Source organism: Protomyctophum bolini (assembly GCF_963924005.1).
Source record: "Protomyctophum bolini genome assembly, chromosome: 4".
Lineage (NCBI taxonomy): Eukaryota > Metazoa > Chordata > Actinopteri > Myctophiformes > Myctophidae > Protomyctophum > Protomyctophum bolini.
The window spans coordinates 14,316,582-14,333,711 of record NC_137865.1 but is presented as its reverse complement, the minus strand read 5'-3'; the positions used below and the strand labels follow the sequence as shown (position 1 = coordinate 14,333,711).

Here is a 17,130-nt window from a genome sequence, read left to right as displayed (position 1 = left end):
CCCCCTGGCACGCTGCCAGAGAGAGGAGAGATTGTGCGTGTGTGTGTGTGTGTGTGTGTGTGTGTGTGTGTGTGTGTGTGTGTGTGTGTGTGTGTGTGTGTGTGTGTGTGTGTGTGTGTGTGTGTGTGTGAGACACTGGAGTGCACACTATACTGCAGGGGTGGCACTGGGCACAGGTGCCAACATTGGCACAGCTAGGACAGTGTTTGATTGATTGATTTAATACTTTATCAGACAGAAATGTAGACAGCACGAGGTACAGTCAGATCCGCTAAAAGTCCTAGGGGACCATGTTTCCATTGTGATTCTACATGTATTCAGCATAGTAGTCTAGATATATATTTCTTCTCTTAATACTTGAAGGGTCTATTTTAAGATTCTGCCAGCTAACAAGAAAAGAAAATGTGCCATGGGGTTCATTTTTAACCCTTTCTTACACTACTGTATTACCCAGGCTCTGGAACAGTATCGGCAGTAACTGTGAAGGCTCAGTCTCATTTCTTTAGGCTGGTCATTGGCACAACCAGCAGCAACTGATCACTGCATCTATAGACTACTGTACTCCATCTAAAGACCACTGTACTATATCTATAGACCACTGCACTATATCTATAGCTGTATGAGACCACTGTACTGCATCGAACTACTGCACTGTGTATAGACCGCTGTAATCTGTAGACCACGCTAGTGCATCTGTAGACCACTGTAGTGCATCTGTAGACCACTCTAGTGCATCTGTAGACCACACTAGTGCATCTGTAGACCACACTAGTGCATCTGTAGACCACTCTAGTGCATCTGTAGACCACTTAGTGCATCTGTAGACCACGCTAGTGGATCTGTAGACCACTTAGTGCATCTGTAGACCACGCTAGTGCATCTGTAGACCACTCTAGTGCATCTGTAGACCACTCTAGTGCATCTGTAGACCACTTAGTGCATCTGTAGACCACGCTAGTGCATCTGTAGACCACTCTAGTGCATCTGTAGACCACTCTAGTGCATCTGTAGACCACTCTAGTGCATCTGTAGACCACTTAGTGCATCTGTAGACCACGCTAGTGCATCTGTAGACCACTCTAGTGCATCTGTAGACCACACTAGTGCATCTGTAGACCACTCTAGTGCATCTGTAGACCACTTAGTGCATCTGTAGACCACGCTAGTGCATCTGTAGACCACACTAGTGCATCTGTAGACCACTTATTGCATCTGTAGACCACTCTAGTGCATCTGTAGACCACACTAGTGCATCTGTAGACCACTCTAGTGCATCTGTAGACCACTTATTGCATCTGTAGACCACTCTAGTGCATCTGTAGACCACTTAGTGCATCTGTAGACCACGCTAGTGCATCTGTAGACCACACTAGTGCATCTGTAGACCACTTATTGCATCTGTAGACCACTCTAGTGCATCTGTAGACCACTCTAGTGCATCTGTAGACCACTTAGTGCATCTGTAGACCACGCTAGTGCATCTGTAGACCACACTAGTGCATCTGTAGACCACTTATTGCATCTGTAGACCACTCTAGTGCATCTGTAGACCACTCTAGTGCATCTGTAGACCACTACCACTAGTGCATCTTGAAAACCAATCCCGTACAGGGTTTGATAGGTTGTTATATGGACAACCAAAATCAGTTGGAAATATTACATTTTATGCTAAATAATGATGCCAACTGTAGATGGTGAAACAAAAAATAAAAACATGGCACTTCATGTCAAAAGAGGTTGCCGATCACATGGGACTAAAGCCCCATTTATGCTTGGTCGCGTGCCGGTGTCGTGCGCACTAATATTGTTATCGTCCTGATGAAGACAATAACTGGTCTAAAAGAGTGGCGCGCTACGAGCTTGTAGATCTGCTATTTTTGAAAAATCGTGAAAATATTTATTTCAGAAAACTGGAGGATTTAGAAGATTTTTTTTTTAAGTTTTGAGGTCAGGCCTAAATGGATGAAGGGGATTAGGGGCTCTTTATTTGTTCTCTCCCCTCCTGCATGCTGACATCCTTTTTAATGGATATAGGTGCAGGAAGAAATTATTTGATAGGTACAGGTAAAAAATAGGTAATATTACCTAGGCTTTTTCCCACCCTTGTTTATCGATTATTAGAAAAGCTGCAGATCCCCAGCTACTGTTAAGCCCAACGCTTCCCAGTGGGACGCGTTGTGAGCTTGTAGATCGGCTATTTTCTGGGTGCTGGACACGCGCGCGCAGCTACATATAAATCAGTTTTTCTTTAATGTTCCAGCTGGCCTACAGAGGTTATGTGCACTTAAAATCGGAAATGCTGCAAACGTGAAATATGACTGTGTCTAATGCTTGGCTCCGTCGTGTCTGCTCACACAGAATAAAAACACTGGTATCCACAGTTCTTTTTTAAAAAGTGAGTCAACGCATTTTATTTCTCCAGTAAAAAACATTCCTAGCATTTTCATTCTGGAAAATAAAACACAAGAAAAAAGAAGTCATCAGTTCTTTAAAAAAAAAAGTTCCTCGTCTTATCTTCAAATACTAAAAAGGTTCCAGCAGATTGAAGAGGGTTTTTATTTACTTATTCATTTTTGCTTCCTTCAGCTTTGTGCAATATGATTTTAAATCCCGACTCCACAAAATAAATCAATTGATTGAGAGAAAAGCTTATATGCTCAATATAAACTTGTAATACTCTCCTTTTATCAAATGGGTTGGTAAAGGGGACAATGTGCAAATGTTTTATAACACTAGCAAATAATGATGCCACATCACACAGAACAATGAAATTGACTCACAAACAATGGTTATCATCATCAATGTCCTGCAGAAACCTGGTTATGACAAATATAGGGTCTTTATAACCACTTTAAAACGGCACTATGTCACTTTTTCAATGAATTAAGGAATTATCAAATGCAAATTTGTCCAATCTGTTCTGTATGGTAGAGTAGGTTGATATATAACTTAATACACTTGGTGTGGTTGTGTTGTCTCCCTGCTCTTCTATTGAGACATTTAGATGTCTCTCACCTAGACACAGGGACATATCCCACATGGTCAAGTTTAAATGTATCCCCTGAGCAAGCAGGCAAGCTCTATTAGCTCAATGGTAAAAATGTCAGCTACTTTAACCATGTTGCCCATATTTTGGTGACAGTGAAGTGTTTTTGTACTTCCCATATCCGTGTGTGTCCTTGCATGACAATTCATTGAATATATCATCATTTTTTATTTTAGATTTAGAGTTTGACGCTGGCAATATTTCAGTTGCTTATGGCCCTTCAAATGCAGTACATCCATAATACAATAAATTGCAATATAGGACAGAGAATGTAACTTTAGACTTAAATAGGGGCGTAGGTATTTGCCGCAGATTCATATTCTGCAGTTTGTTGAAGAAGACACTGTCTGGCTCTGTGCATTCCTCTGCAATATCACATTTGGCACCGAGAAGGCAAACAGATTTGTTTTTTATTTTGCTAGGCCAGTGGTTCTCAAAGTGGGTTCCAAGAACCCTCAGCGGTGGTCCAAACGAACCCTTTACAGAAGTGGTTTTCAAACCCTTTTGTGAAAAATAGCAGATCTACAAGCTCATATAGCATCACATGAAGTGACGTGCTATGAGCTTGTATATCTACTATTTTTGAATAGCCAAAGTATAAAAGCTTAAAATGACTGTATTGCCCCTGGCGGTCCCCAGACCTCACTTTGAGAAGTGTACGAGTGGAACCAAATGTGGACCCTTAACTGGTCTGAGTTCCAGAGTTCAATAAGGTCAGACTAAAACAGTGGTGTAACGTAACTACAGTAAGTACTCCTCAAGTACTGTATAATTAAAATGTATTTTCTCCAATAGAAGAGCAGTTACAGCAACTACAACCACCGCAGCTGTTTGTTAGTTTTGTAATTCTAATACTAGTTGTTAATAAGAACACTTTCGTCCAACTTTCTGGATTGATTGATAGGTTTTTTTTTTTTGCATTCAGGGTGACCAAAAGTTGTTAAAAAACAAAACCTAAAGATGTTCCTATATTTCAGGTCTTTTTATATTTCATATCAGCAGAGACCCACTAACAAATGTGGAGCGAACATTGACACTCGACAGCATTGGTCATCAAATATAAATGTGTGGTCACTGGTCACTGCCAGAGCAGCAGACCGTCTCATTAGCTTAGCACTAACAGTGTACACCATTGGTTTGAATGAGGAATGTTTCCTATGCATACAAGAACAGCTGACAGGGCCATTTCTGAGACCTTTTAACAACCACTTAAACCCATGTAGTCTTAAAGGAGTAGTGCACCCAAAATTAATCAATTACACACCCCATGAAGCCTTCAATTCATGTATGTTTGTCGCATTCCTGGGCCAATAATTTGATGAGCGGGTGGCTGCTCAGTAGGAGACTCAATTGAGACTCCGTTATTCATCAAATTATTGGCTCAGGAATGTGACAAAAACTAAAAAGAAAATCTACATGAATTCAAGGCTTCATGGGGTGTGGCATTGGGTGAACTACTCCTTTAAGAAAACAGGACTTGCGTTATAACTGTACTTTGATCACTTCTTCCCAGCTACCCCAAATACATTTATTTGTCTAATGTCCCCCTCAGAATATGAACAAGTTCTGGTTCAAGTGGTTATTCACTGTCAACTCTGGTGATGAGTGTCTGCCCAAAAAAACTAAACTAAACTTTTTTTCCCCCCAAGCTATAATTTTGTACCAAACGGCTACAGAGCTACATTTCTAATCTGATAAAAAAAAAAGAAAAAAAGAAAAACCCAATTCAAATACATTTTGTGAAATTGATCTAAGAACTCACAGATTATTATTATTCTTTCTGGTCATGGATCATAATTATAGACCAGCAATAGTTAGATGCAGTTTTAAAGACTTTAGGCAGCACAAGGCCATGCGTTTTCCTGTTTACAGTAATCTGGCTTGCACAAAACTATTCTTGTTGAGCAGATCGAGTCAACCAGGCCAGTATTTGTAAATAGCCGGTGATTAAGAGATGGCGATGCATACATTCCATCCGTGCATAACGTTTATTTTTTCTTTTGTAACTATAGCCAACAAATACTGTTTTTCTAAAGCACAAACGCTCGATAAAGGTTTTGAAAAACAGACTTTTAAGTTAACAGTTTAGGTCAGAGATAATTGTTTTCCTGATGTAGTATCTTCGTTCATAATATCTGTCCTCAAGTTTAAGTTATTTAGGAACAAGACGTTAACATAATACCGTAGGGTGCCTCAACCCTCTATAGATCTGGGTGCCCACTTGAAAGTGTTCGTGGCCCACCCATCTGACCACTGAACACAGACGAGTGGGCCACCGCATGCTATTTTTAAGAGCATGTTCATTTTAACAATCAATCAATCAATCAATCAATCGATTGTGTTGCGTCACGGATCATAGGACGATGAAAACTCATTTTTCAAACATTTTAACACACAATCTTAAACGTTTTGCCAGTTACATTGAGGCCCCCATTTTACAATATCCTCAGGGCCCCGGCCACACAGGTTGAGAACCACTGTTTTAATAGATAAGATGTTGCTGATCGAATCATTGTTATAAATGTGGCGTCGTCTTAAAAAACAAACAAAAAAAGATAACACGCTTCTGCCCGAGTTCTACAGAAGTGGAATGTTCTAGTAGTCGGTCTTTCAACAAATAAGAACCATTTTATAAATTCAGCATAGCCTCAAAAGTTTCAAATGTCCCCCAGCAGCTTGTGTGTTCAGTACTGCCCATGCTGTGCCAGTGGTGGACACTAGACAGTATCCAAGTATGTTTACTTGAGTATCTGTACTTTTCTTGAGTATTTAATTTTGTTGTATACTTTAATGACTTTCACTCCAAAAGTAGATCACTTTAAGCCCTACTTCAAATATAGTGGAATAGCAGATCTGCAAGCACACCAATGCATTGCAAGTGTGTCATGGTGCGCTGTGAGAGAGCTTGTGTAACATGTCTGCTATTTTCACTATTATCATTTGTTTAAAATGTCTGTAAAAGCTTTGAATGTTGGAAGGAAAAAGTCTACATTTTAACAAAGCAATGTATTTCTTTAAAAAGAAAAAAAATATATATCAATACTTTTGAATACTTAAGTATATTTTAAGTACTCAAGTACAGCAGCTTTGCACTATTTGACCAGGAGTATCCATACTTTGACCTCAAGTAAAGGAGTATCCGTGCATACGTCAGTTTGCTAGTGTTGTACACTAGTCAGGAAGTGTCAGTTTGTCATTTGCTTGTCAAGAAATGGTAAAAATTGTACAGTACATATATAAACTCACTGAGTTTATATGATCTGCTATTTTCACTATGTTTGAAATAGGGCTTAAGTGGTTAACGGTGTTCATTTTGTTGACTAAAACTACTGTATGGCAAAAAAACATTAGTCAAATACCATATTTTTCACTGACAAACAAAATAAAAATATAATACAAAAGATATGATGACTAAAGTTAAGATTACATATATTGTCAATTTCGTCAACAAATAAAAACAAAAAATTTAGTGAGGGACTGGTGGAGAAGAGAAAATTAGAACTAAAAGAAAAGTGATTTTATGTTTGGTTGCACTCGGGTGTCGCGCTCTGAAAATCAGAGCGCGACAAAATCAACTGGATTCAGTCGACTAAAATCTTAGTTGATTTTGTCAACTAAAACTAGACTGAAACTAAACAATTTCAGATGATTAATACTATGGTATATGAAATTGTATTCAAAAGACTATGGCTACTGTCATTCAGTTCATTCAATATAATTTGGTAAGTTTCAGTCCCAAGAGTCTCTTTCTAGAAATGGTAAAAAAAAAGGTATAAATACTCAAAAGTATAAATATTCCTATTTAACATGTATCGGAGTGAAAGTCATCAGCTTGTAAAAAACAAAACATACTCAAATTGTATGTAAGTACAGTACTGAAGTAAATGTACGTCCACCACAGGTTGGAGAAGCATCAGCTCAGGAAGCGTTGTGTCGAGAAGAATCCTCTCGTTGTGCTTTTTAATGCAAGGGGAGGAAGCTTTGTAAATATCTTAGCCAATGGCATTTGATCCTGGTCTGTGACTGGTCCATTAGCCGCCCTCCCCACCACCACTCAGAGTTGTGTGTTTTCTGATTGGACTGATTTTGGCAACAGTTACAATTGGCTCTGTCGTCGTCGGGTCCTGTCGCCATGCCGACACGGGGAGGAACAGGAGGTGCGTCCCGCGTGAAGATTAGACATGCCCCCAAAAGTTGTCTGTCAGACTGAAGAATGGAGTCCTCACACGTCTGTGCCCCTCGAAATGGACAACACACCACCTGAAAGAGAGAGAGAGAGAGAGAGAGGGAGAGAGAATGTGTTGATTTCTTCTTTCATTGACAAAAACGGAATAAAAACTAACTGATGACTAAAACTATGACTAAATATACTGAGAATTTTGTCAACAAATAGAAACTAGACTGAAATGTTAGGAAGGGACTAGTGGAGAAGAGATCCAGTAGAACTAAAATACATTTTATGTTTGGTGGGTGCGGGTGTCACTCTCGCTCACAACGTGTCGCAGAGATGTTGTGAGCTTGTAGATCTGCTATTTTCGGTAGTATAAAATGAGTATAAATTTCGGCCCGCCAAAATACATTTCAGTAAAACTAAATGGAATTTTATTCAAAAGACTGACTAAAACTAAATCAGAAATGTCTGTCAATGTCTGCCTCGTACAACCAACCTATATGCATACTGTATGTCCTATAGGCTGCCAAAGATAAGCAGTGCCTACGGTATATCCTAGCTCTGTGATGGTATGGAGGAGCGGCGGATATTTCATGAAGCTTCCTCAAAGGTGAAGCTCAGCTATGTTTCGGTCGGTGCACGGCACAAGCGCGCAACTACGTGAGTGTAAATAAGACGTGACTATTTCTAATCCCTAAGCCAAACTGGAGAACAATCCTTTTCTCGTGTAGGACCAGAATCTCAGAGCTCCAAATGCTACATTGATATCTCATCCTCTGTTCTTCAATAGACGAAAGAAATGAGAGAGAGAGAGAGAGAGAGAGAGAGAGGCATTTGTGAAAAAGAGGAAAAAATTCTCAAATTTCATCTTGAGACCTTTGCCTTGTTTGCTTCGTTTGCTTCTTTGCTTTCTGAACGGTGAACACACACACACACACACACACACACACACACACACACACACACACACACACACACACAGCAGCAGATATTGTACAGTACAGGCGTAAGATGCATTCCTTTGGTTTTTGTGCCACAGGCATAAAAGAAAGCCTTCGTTCTTCTGCATGCTTTCCATCGCAAACACGCATACTTCCTGTCTGCCTCTCTCTTCCCCTAAACAACACACACACACACACACACACACACACACACACACACACACACACACACACACACACACACACACACACACACACGCACAACCCACTCCCCAGCATGCCCTTTGTCAGCAGTCTCCATACAGTGTAAATGATCCGTGCTCAGAGAGCTATTATCCGCTATGCACACATGCACGCGCACACACACACACACACACACACACGTAAATGCACTGTCCAAATTCTGTTTAGTTCATTCAAAATCCCAACAGTAAGTTAAGTGCTGATATTGACCGTATACTGTAACTGAAGAATACACTAAAACAATGTCCTCTGATGACTTCAGCGTAGGTTACTAGTACCTCCAAATTACACTTAAACACTTAAGCCCTACAGTATATCATTGCTGTCGGGCAGAAACCTCTTATCTCCATATTCTGTTTGTTGTTTCGTTATTAAACACTACTTGATCATACTACAGCGTCACAGTAACCCAGACAAAAGCTTGTGAAGGGACATGTTTTGAGCTTGTCGAGTGCTGGTGCTTTGGCATGGGGGGTCAGATCAACATATGGAATGAATTCTGTACTGGCCATATATGGAGCGCATATCTTGAGTGTACAGGGTTTGATGAGGTCAGATCAACATATGGAATGTCAGAACATAAAGAACGGATGGAGAAGGCCTAAACTGTAAATAGTAAATTGAGTCAGTACTCAGTTCCTCTCCTCTCTCTGATGTGTCTCACTGCCTCTCCTCTCCTGTCTCTCTCTCTGATGTGTCTCACTACCTCTCCTCTCCTGTCTCTCTCTCTGATGTGTCTCTCTACCTCTCCTCTCCTGTCTCTCTGATGTGTCTCACTGCCTCCCCTCTCCTGTCTCTCTGATGTGTCTCACTGCCTCCCCTCTCCTGTCTCTCTGATGTGTCTCACTGCCTCCCCTCTCCTGTCTCTCTGATGTGTCTCACTACCTCTCCTCTCCTGTCTCTCTGATGTGTCTCACTGCCTCCCCTCTCCTGTCTCTCTGATGTGTCTCACTGCCTCCCCTCTCCTGTCTCTCTGATGTGTCTCACTGCCTCCCCTCTCCTGTCTCTATGATGTGTCTCACTGCCTCCCCTCTCCTGTCTCTCTGATGTGTCTCACTGCCTCCCCTCTCCTGTCTCTATGATGTGTCTCACTGCCTCCCCTCTCCTGTCTCTCTGATGTGTCTCACTACCTCTCCTCTCCTGTCTCTCTCTCTCTGATGTGCCTCACGAGTCACTACCTCTCTCTATCCCATGCTCTCCAGCGGGTGTGTTTTTAAGTAGATTACAGCTCTCTCTATTAGATCCCCTTCTCATTTCTCCTCTCCCCAGTAATCCTCCCCTCCTGGCCATCCCACATCCTCTCTCTCTCTCTCTCTCTCTCTCTCTCTCTCTGTTTCTTCTACCAGATCCCTGAGGTTTTAACCACTTGAACCCCAGCTGCATTGGTTCCGACAAAATCATGAACACGTGTGATTTCCATGACATTTTGCACGCACATTCCCACTAGGCCGCTGAGGAAGAAATGCCACTTGAAAATTTTCAACTCAGCCTCATGGTGGCCTATAACTGGCCGATTCATGTTTTTGCCTATAACTGCACCGAACTGTGTAAAACCTTGTATGCACACTCCCTAGAGGCCAAGGAAAAACCTTTGCCTGGAATTGTTCACATCTGCTCTTTATAGCGCCACCAGGTGGGCGACATATGTAAAACACATTTTCTTATATTACTCCTTCAGATTTTATCCAGATTTCGCGCAAATCGGTACACATGATCTCTATATTCATGTGATCAAGACGGGGTTGTTTGATTTCTCATATTCCAACCTGATTGGCTAAGATTGGCTTCCAAAGTTCTCAGGAGTAGCTGCTTTGTACAAAATGCCGCAACTCATCATTGCAGTGTCCGATTGCGGTGAAACTGTGCACGCATATTCCCACTAGGCTGAGGAAGAAATACCACATGACAGTTTTCAAATCAGCCTCATGGTAGCGCTAGAACAGTATGCACACTTTTTTATATTACTCCTTCAGATTTTATCCCAATATCAATCCTGGTGGAGACCTGTGCCCCGAGGGGCACTTCTTCTAGTTTATCTATCTGTCGGGTGAAAACCTCTTATGTAATCGACAAGTTCAAAACGGGTTGTGTGTGATGCTGTAGTATCAAGTAAGGGGTTCATTTACGAGAGAATACATAACACACACACAAAGTTAGAATATGGACATGAGAGGTTTCTGCCCGACAGCAACGATATGAAGCAACTTTACCAGGTTCTACAACAAAGGACTCCCCAGAGAGTCTTCTCTTCCATTCCCTCATTACAACCATGACAGCAGTCAGGATCACCTCTGCATCACTGCAGTGCATGGGCAGTCTGCATAATAGTGCATGTAGCCAGTATGGACAGCCTCTCTAGGCAAAAGGGGAAAAAGAGACCGTTGTGGCGCTTGTTTCCAAGAAGCTTTCAGAGTGAATCCACGCTGTGTCCTGACATCTCCAACACTCTTTCTTAATGCCATCATTTGGATGGTTCCTTCTTGTTGTGAAGGAAATGAGTGTAGGACTGGTAGCTCAGGAGCAGTGTTGATTTTGTCGGCTAAAACTGTGACCAGAAATGTTCGTCGACTACCTTTTCCACTGACGAAAAAATAAAAAAGACTAATTAAAATCTAAGCTAAATAAAAAGTAGACAAAAATGTTAAGGAGGGACAATAGAGCGCCGCAGTCCTGCCCCCTTTCATGATGACGCCAGGCCCAGGAAATAATTCCCAATGCATTTTTCCCATAGACATTTCATAAAGTATTTATTTAAAGACCTTATAAGGTCTTTAAATAAATACCACATCATACAAAGCCAACTGGAGTTGTGACAAATCATGACAACAAACACAATATTTTGGACCCAACAAATAATTACAAAGAATAAAAAAAACTAAAGAAAGGTGTTGTAACCTGCTGTTTTTTTTTCTTCTTTCTAATTCTTTGTTTGGCCCAAACATTGTGTTTATTTTCATGATGTGTCACAACTTGAGTTGGCTTTGTCCGCAGCGTGAACGTCTTTAAATAAATACTTTTTAAAAAGTCTATGAGGAAAATGAACGGGGAATTCTTTTCCAGGTCTCTCGAGGGGGCGGGACTGCGACCCAGCCGGGGTGATCAAGTCCCGACTTACGTTCCAGTAGCTACCCTCCATCAGGGAATGAGCAAGGCCACACAATCCGTTGCTCCAGAACTATTCTTGAAGCTTGAGGTTTAGTCCATTTGATTTACAACATTCATCTCTCTCTCTCTACTGCAGTAATATCACCCAATCCACACATACTCTAGCCATGCACAGACTGTAGCCATGCACAGACTGTAGCCATGCACAGACATAATTTGCAGACGCACGCCACACACACACACACACACACACACACAAGTGTGCGCATGCAAGTACACGCACGCACTCACGCGCGCACGTTGTCAAACATCTAATCTTCAACTACAGTACACACAAAGGGATGCTTAAGACTTGAGGTTATGAGTGGCTGACTTTTTAAACTCGTGCACAAAAATAAACCCATCTGAATACAAAAGTCAAGATCATATAACTTATATCCCTAGCTCTCTCTCTCTCTCTCTCTCTCCCTCCCTCTCCAGATACACTGCAACTGAACTTTAAGAAGCTTATAATGTGCTGGTTTGGGCCTATGTGTCATAAGCCATGGGCTAATCTACTGTCAAGTATTAGCATAGCAATCTGAAGGCGTAAAGCCATAAGCATGGAGCCAGCTCAAATTGGTTCAATTATGTAGAATATGACACCAATCTACCAAAGCAGCTTTTTAGGAGCAGGAAAATGAGGAGTGTAAGTTATGAGCTATGGAAAGTGTGTGTGTGTGTGTGTGTGTGTGTGTGTGTGTGTGTGTGTGTGTGTGTGTGTGTGTGTGTGTGTGTGTGTGTGTGTGTGTGTGTGTGTGTGTGTGTGTGTGTGTGTGTGTGTGTGTGTGTGAGGCTTTATACATTCTAAAAGAGCTTCATATTGTCTATCGAGCAGAAACCTTTTATTTTTATCTCCATATTTCCCCTTTTAGGCCCTCATTTATCAATGGAGTGTAAATTCTGCCTCAAATTAGAGCGTGGGTGTTGCCGTACGTTCACGTCGGCACGGCATTTATGAAGTGATCGCAAACAGCTGATCCTTGCTTAATTCCGTTCCTATAGCGTTGATAAATGTGACGGCTGAAATCACTCTGGCACGACCCATGAAATCAAGCCTCGCCCTCGTTTTGACGACATGAACAACTGCAATACGACCAAACAACACATATGGAAACCATAGTTACATGATGGAAAGCCAATAAAAGTTTCCCCCGCTCGCCTGGTTGCCCACCTCACCACCACCCCCCCCTCCCACACACGCACGCACATAACTTGCAAGCAACTGTCACTGTGTGTGGTTAGTTGTATATTCAATTATTAAAGTCTTTATTAATTTAATATACGACAAGATATATTAGTGAACGAAAACCTGAACCTGTGAAGCATGAATTAAATCACAAATTGCTCACATGTCATTGGTGTGATGGAGAGAGCCGAGCAGAGCCGTTGGACTAAATGCTTTCCAGGCCCTACATCATCACCATCATCGTCCATGGCAGCATGGCATCACAGCTGCCCACACAGAACAGAGTTGGCAGCACCACACTGCCCGCCAGGACAACAGCAACCATCCTCAGTCAGCTTGGCTGCCATGCTGTCTGAATATCATCCTGCTTGTGTGTGTGTGTGTGTGTGTGTGTGTAATGGATGCCGCCTCGTCTCAATGCCACACACGCGCACGCACGCACGCACGCAAACACTCATAGCATTTTGGGGGTCCTTGGCACGGAAAGGTTTGAGAAGCACTGCTTTATTATGAATTGCTACAACTGGCATGCCCAAACGTCACCAGTACTGACCATTATATTATTTATATCATATGTTATCATTATTATATTATTTATCATGAAGCTACAACTGGCATAGAGCACCGAAGTCTGACAAATCCACGGGTTCATGGACTATTTGCATTGTAATCCCCATAGAGGGATTTTAGATATAATAACTGTTAATAAGTAAAATAAACAAATCATCCAGGCTGCTTCACTCATATGGATGTGAAGAATCACCTGGCTGAGAGAAAACGCAATTAGTAAAATTTTCACTAGAAACGGACAGTATCATATAATATGAGTGACTGAGTGTCGCAAACGATACAGAGACACCTCCCTGACAATAACGCCAAGACAGCTTGTTTATTTTTGGACCACAACGCCTATATGAAACGATTTTAAGATGACCCCATGTTATTCTCCATAGAGAAATTACTTCTGTGAACCAGGGAAATCGAAGGGACGAGCGAGTGACGTCAGGACTTCGGTGCTCTATTCTCAAACACCAGCACTGACCATTATAGTAGCTAGCTTACCTCACGTGGAAGGAGTGGCTAGCATAGCATAGCATAGCACACTGACCGAGGTGGCGAGTTGGCATGAGAGTTGGCATGATATGCAGGCACCACTGGAATACTAATTAGACTCAGGCTTACAAATGGGGCAGATGTTAGCCCCATTTGCAACGGGATGATTAGCACAGCTGGTGAATGAGCTTGTTTACAAGCTGTTTGTTGGAATCGCTGGAGCTCGTACAGTAGAGCTGGTTGTGAACAAAATCTATGCCGTAAATATCTCTGATTCTTCTTTTTGGCCAAAAAGAAGCTTGGTTTGCGTCTGATTTATCTAAACTCTAAAATCGCTTACAAAAAGTATGTTTTGGGTGTATTAAATGACAAACGCGGGACATGTTACATAGCGGATTTTGACTTCCTGACTCAGCGGTTTCCAGCCAGGCTTTCAAGTTAAAAGCTTCACTCATTGACATTGCACTTGTGGCAGCGAGAGCCCTCCACCAGATGGTGGAGTGCTCTGTCTCCCTCTCCCCCCTCCTCCCTCTCTCTTTCTCCTCTTTCCGGGGAACGGGACAGTCAGAAACAACAATGACATCAGCTCAGCTGAACATGCAACAGACAGGAATGTGGAGTGGTGTCAGGTCAAGTTCCATTCCCTACATTTCTGTTTACACAACACTGGCTGCTCCTTTAGTCAGCGTCCTACAGACAGACAGACAGACAGAGAGTAGGGCTGTTACCATTACACATTTAAGTTGACGATTAATTGTCACACGAGTGTTTTTTTTTTGCATTGAACATTGGAACGTTACAATTTGTATTTCTTTTTGCCTTTTAGACTTCGTAATCACAAATTACACAACAATATAGCGGAAATAGCGGATCTACAAGCTTACAACACTACTGACTTGTAAGCTTGTATAACTGCTATTTCTGCTAATTTAGATTATTATTTTTTATATAATATATGTATGGACATTTTCAATAATTGTTATTATCTCAAATAATTACAGACAGACAGTCAGCACTGTTGCCATGTCTGCTTATTATCGACATTAGGCTTGTTTTTCTGTAAAGTCGCTTTTAAATATTGGTTGTTGCGGCAGGTTTGCGTTTTTCTATTTTGGCTTGTTTCTGTTACTTTTCAGGTTTCAAATTCATAAGCAGCAGATCAAACAACCTACAAGCGTAGTTGCTTGCTCGTTTCCTAATGTTGTTTAACCCGGTGGTTCTCAAACATTTGCATGTCAAGGACCCAAATGAATACGCATTTGTCCTTGTCCATGGACCATTGGACCATGTCCATGTGAACCTATAGCTGTGTGACCTATAGTTTGGCAGTTAGTCTTTTGAGCTCAATCGTTTTCATAGACCTGGTGGCTAATTTATCTCGCAAAATCTGGCAACACAGACAGACAGTCAGGCAGACAGCCAGTAGCCACTCAGTCACGTTCGTCTGAACCCCTCTCTGTCGCTTGACAAAAGTGCACAAATCTCAATTAGTCTAGTCTTTGTTCTCGCACACACAGTCACTCGAGACTTTAAGCGAGTCAGATCTGTTTGTGCCGTTGTTGCAGCAAGTGCTTCTTTTGTTTCTTCTTCTCCCTTCTTCTTCCCCCAACTAGAGCAGGCGGCTCTCTATTGTGCGTGCGTGCATTCGCGCTTGCGCGCCGTGCTCAAACAACCAGGCTGCAGACAGAGAACACTGCTTTGTTCCTTGAAGTACCCTTTTCTTGCCTTTACCACAATAATTATTGCTACCCAAACACATATGTTGGAAAGAACAATGAGTCAATGAACATGCATTCAAATGGTTGAATAACGTGCTAGTGCTGTTTTCAGTTCTTTAAAGCACACAACTCTCTGCGTTATAGTTGAAATAGAAATACTATTTCTGGTGTTAAATGTACCAGTTCATTGACTAAATAATAACTACATTATGAATTAATGAAAAAATAAGTGAGCTTGTAGATTGGCTATTTTCACTATTTCTTTTTAATACATATTTTGGAAATGTTCTAAATATCAATTCAGCAATGCATTGATATAAAGAAAAAAAGAAAATTAACTTGCACTTTTGAATACTTGAGTATACTTTGTCCAGATCCACTGAACTACACTATTGAGAGTAAAAAAAAGCTTCACGCTGAGCTTCTCATTGTATCGCTCCCTTGACTCTCTCAACCACTCTTCATTCATCCACTCCTTTTTCCCTCTCCGTGTCTCGCCGTGTTGCATTTAGAAAACACTCCATAGAGAAGAACCTGCATTTCAGAATGCTCTGGTTCTTTTTTTATATTGAGGAAACTTTCAGCCACAGGTGTTGAAAATGGATTAATAACCACGGTTATTAGGACGTCTTCTAAATTCCTGGCATTGCCTTTTGTTTTGGTGTTGAATAAATGATGACTTTTGCTATAATAGCCCAGTGCAGCAGACGCTGCTGTGTGGTCTGATATGAGCAGGCCAGGCTAATGGCCTGGTGATGTGCTTGTTATCCTCACTCTGAATGCGTAGGAGTCCAGCACTCCCTTTTATAAGGGCTACTAGTACACCGGGTGGATCTTAATGTATGATGGGAGGGAGCTGAACGCAATGTCCACTGAAATCATTTAGCAGACACCTGGAGGTGTAATTATCCTGCTGGGACCTTTGGGCCTTTTGCCCAAACTAAACCTGGACTTTAAGGGTTGGGCGATATGACTTTATTGACTTCAAATCAGTATAATGACTTTTTTTTCAAACTTTTGCCTTGGTTACGATCAATGAAGGCTTCTTGTCAGGCATAAACCTCTTATCTCTGCATTTTAACTTTTTGTGTTTTTTCGTATATATTAACGCGCTAAGCAGATCCACTGAGCTTGTATACGTAACTACTTTTGAATTTGAATTCTGAATATGAAATGTTTCCACCCGACAGAGGTCGAGATGCAACATGTTGTGAGCTGTATGTATGTATATCGGCTATTGTTGCTATTTTTGCACACCACCATTGCACAACAAAGTATAATACAGGGCTTAATCAGGCTAATCTTTTTAGCAGCTTACATCTTTTAGAACGTAGTTTGTGTCGATTCGTTGATATAAAATACAATGAAAACAATATAAAAAAGCACACTTCTCGATTATTCAATTAATGGGGCATATTTAGAAACTATTCTTCATTGTTTCTAAATGGTTTAGATATATTTTCAGTTGATTGCCCAGCCCTACCTGCACTTTCCAATCATGTTCATCTTTTATATTCTGGCGCACCTTCGCTTATTTTACACCTCATTGTTACTTCATTGACACAAATTAAGCTCTATAGGAGTACAGATGCAACTCTTCACCTTCTACAGCCTTGTCTTAGACC

At 41.3% G+C, this 17,130-nt stretch overlaps 1 protein-coding gene across 4 annotated transcripts in view; it reads right to left on the bottom strand.

The window, feature by feature from the left end:
- Positions 1-2,401: 2,401 nt before the first annotated feature.
- Positions 2,402-17,130, bottom strand: part of enc2 (ectodermal-neural cortex 2) — a 51,781-nt gene continuing 37,052 nt past the window's right edge. For all 4 annotated transcript variants that reach the window (XM_080761718.1, XM_080761720.1, XM_080761719.1 and 1 more), the window contains one exon: positions 2,402-7,306. The gene's annotated coding sequence lies outside the window, so the exon portion shown is untranslated. The remainder of the gene's footprint in view (positions 7,307-17,130) is intronic.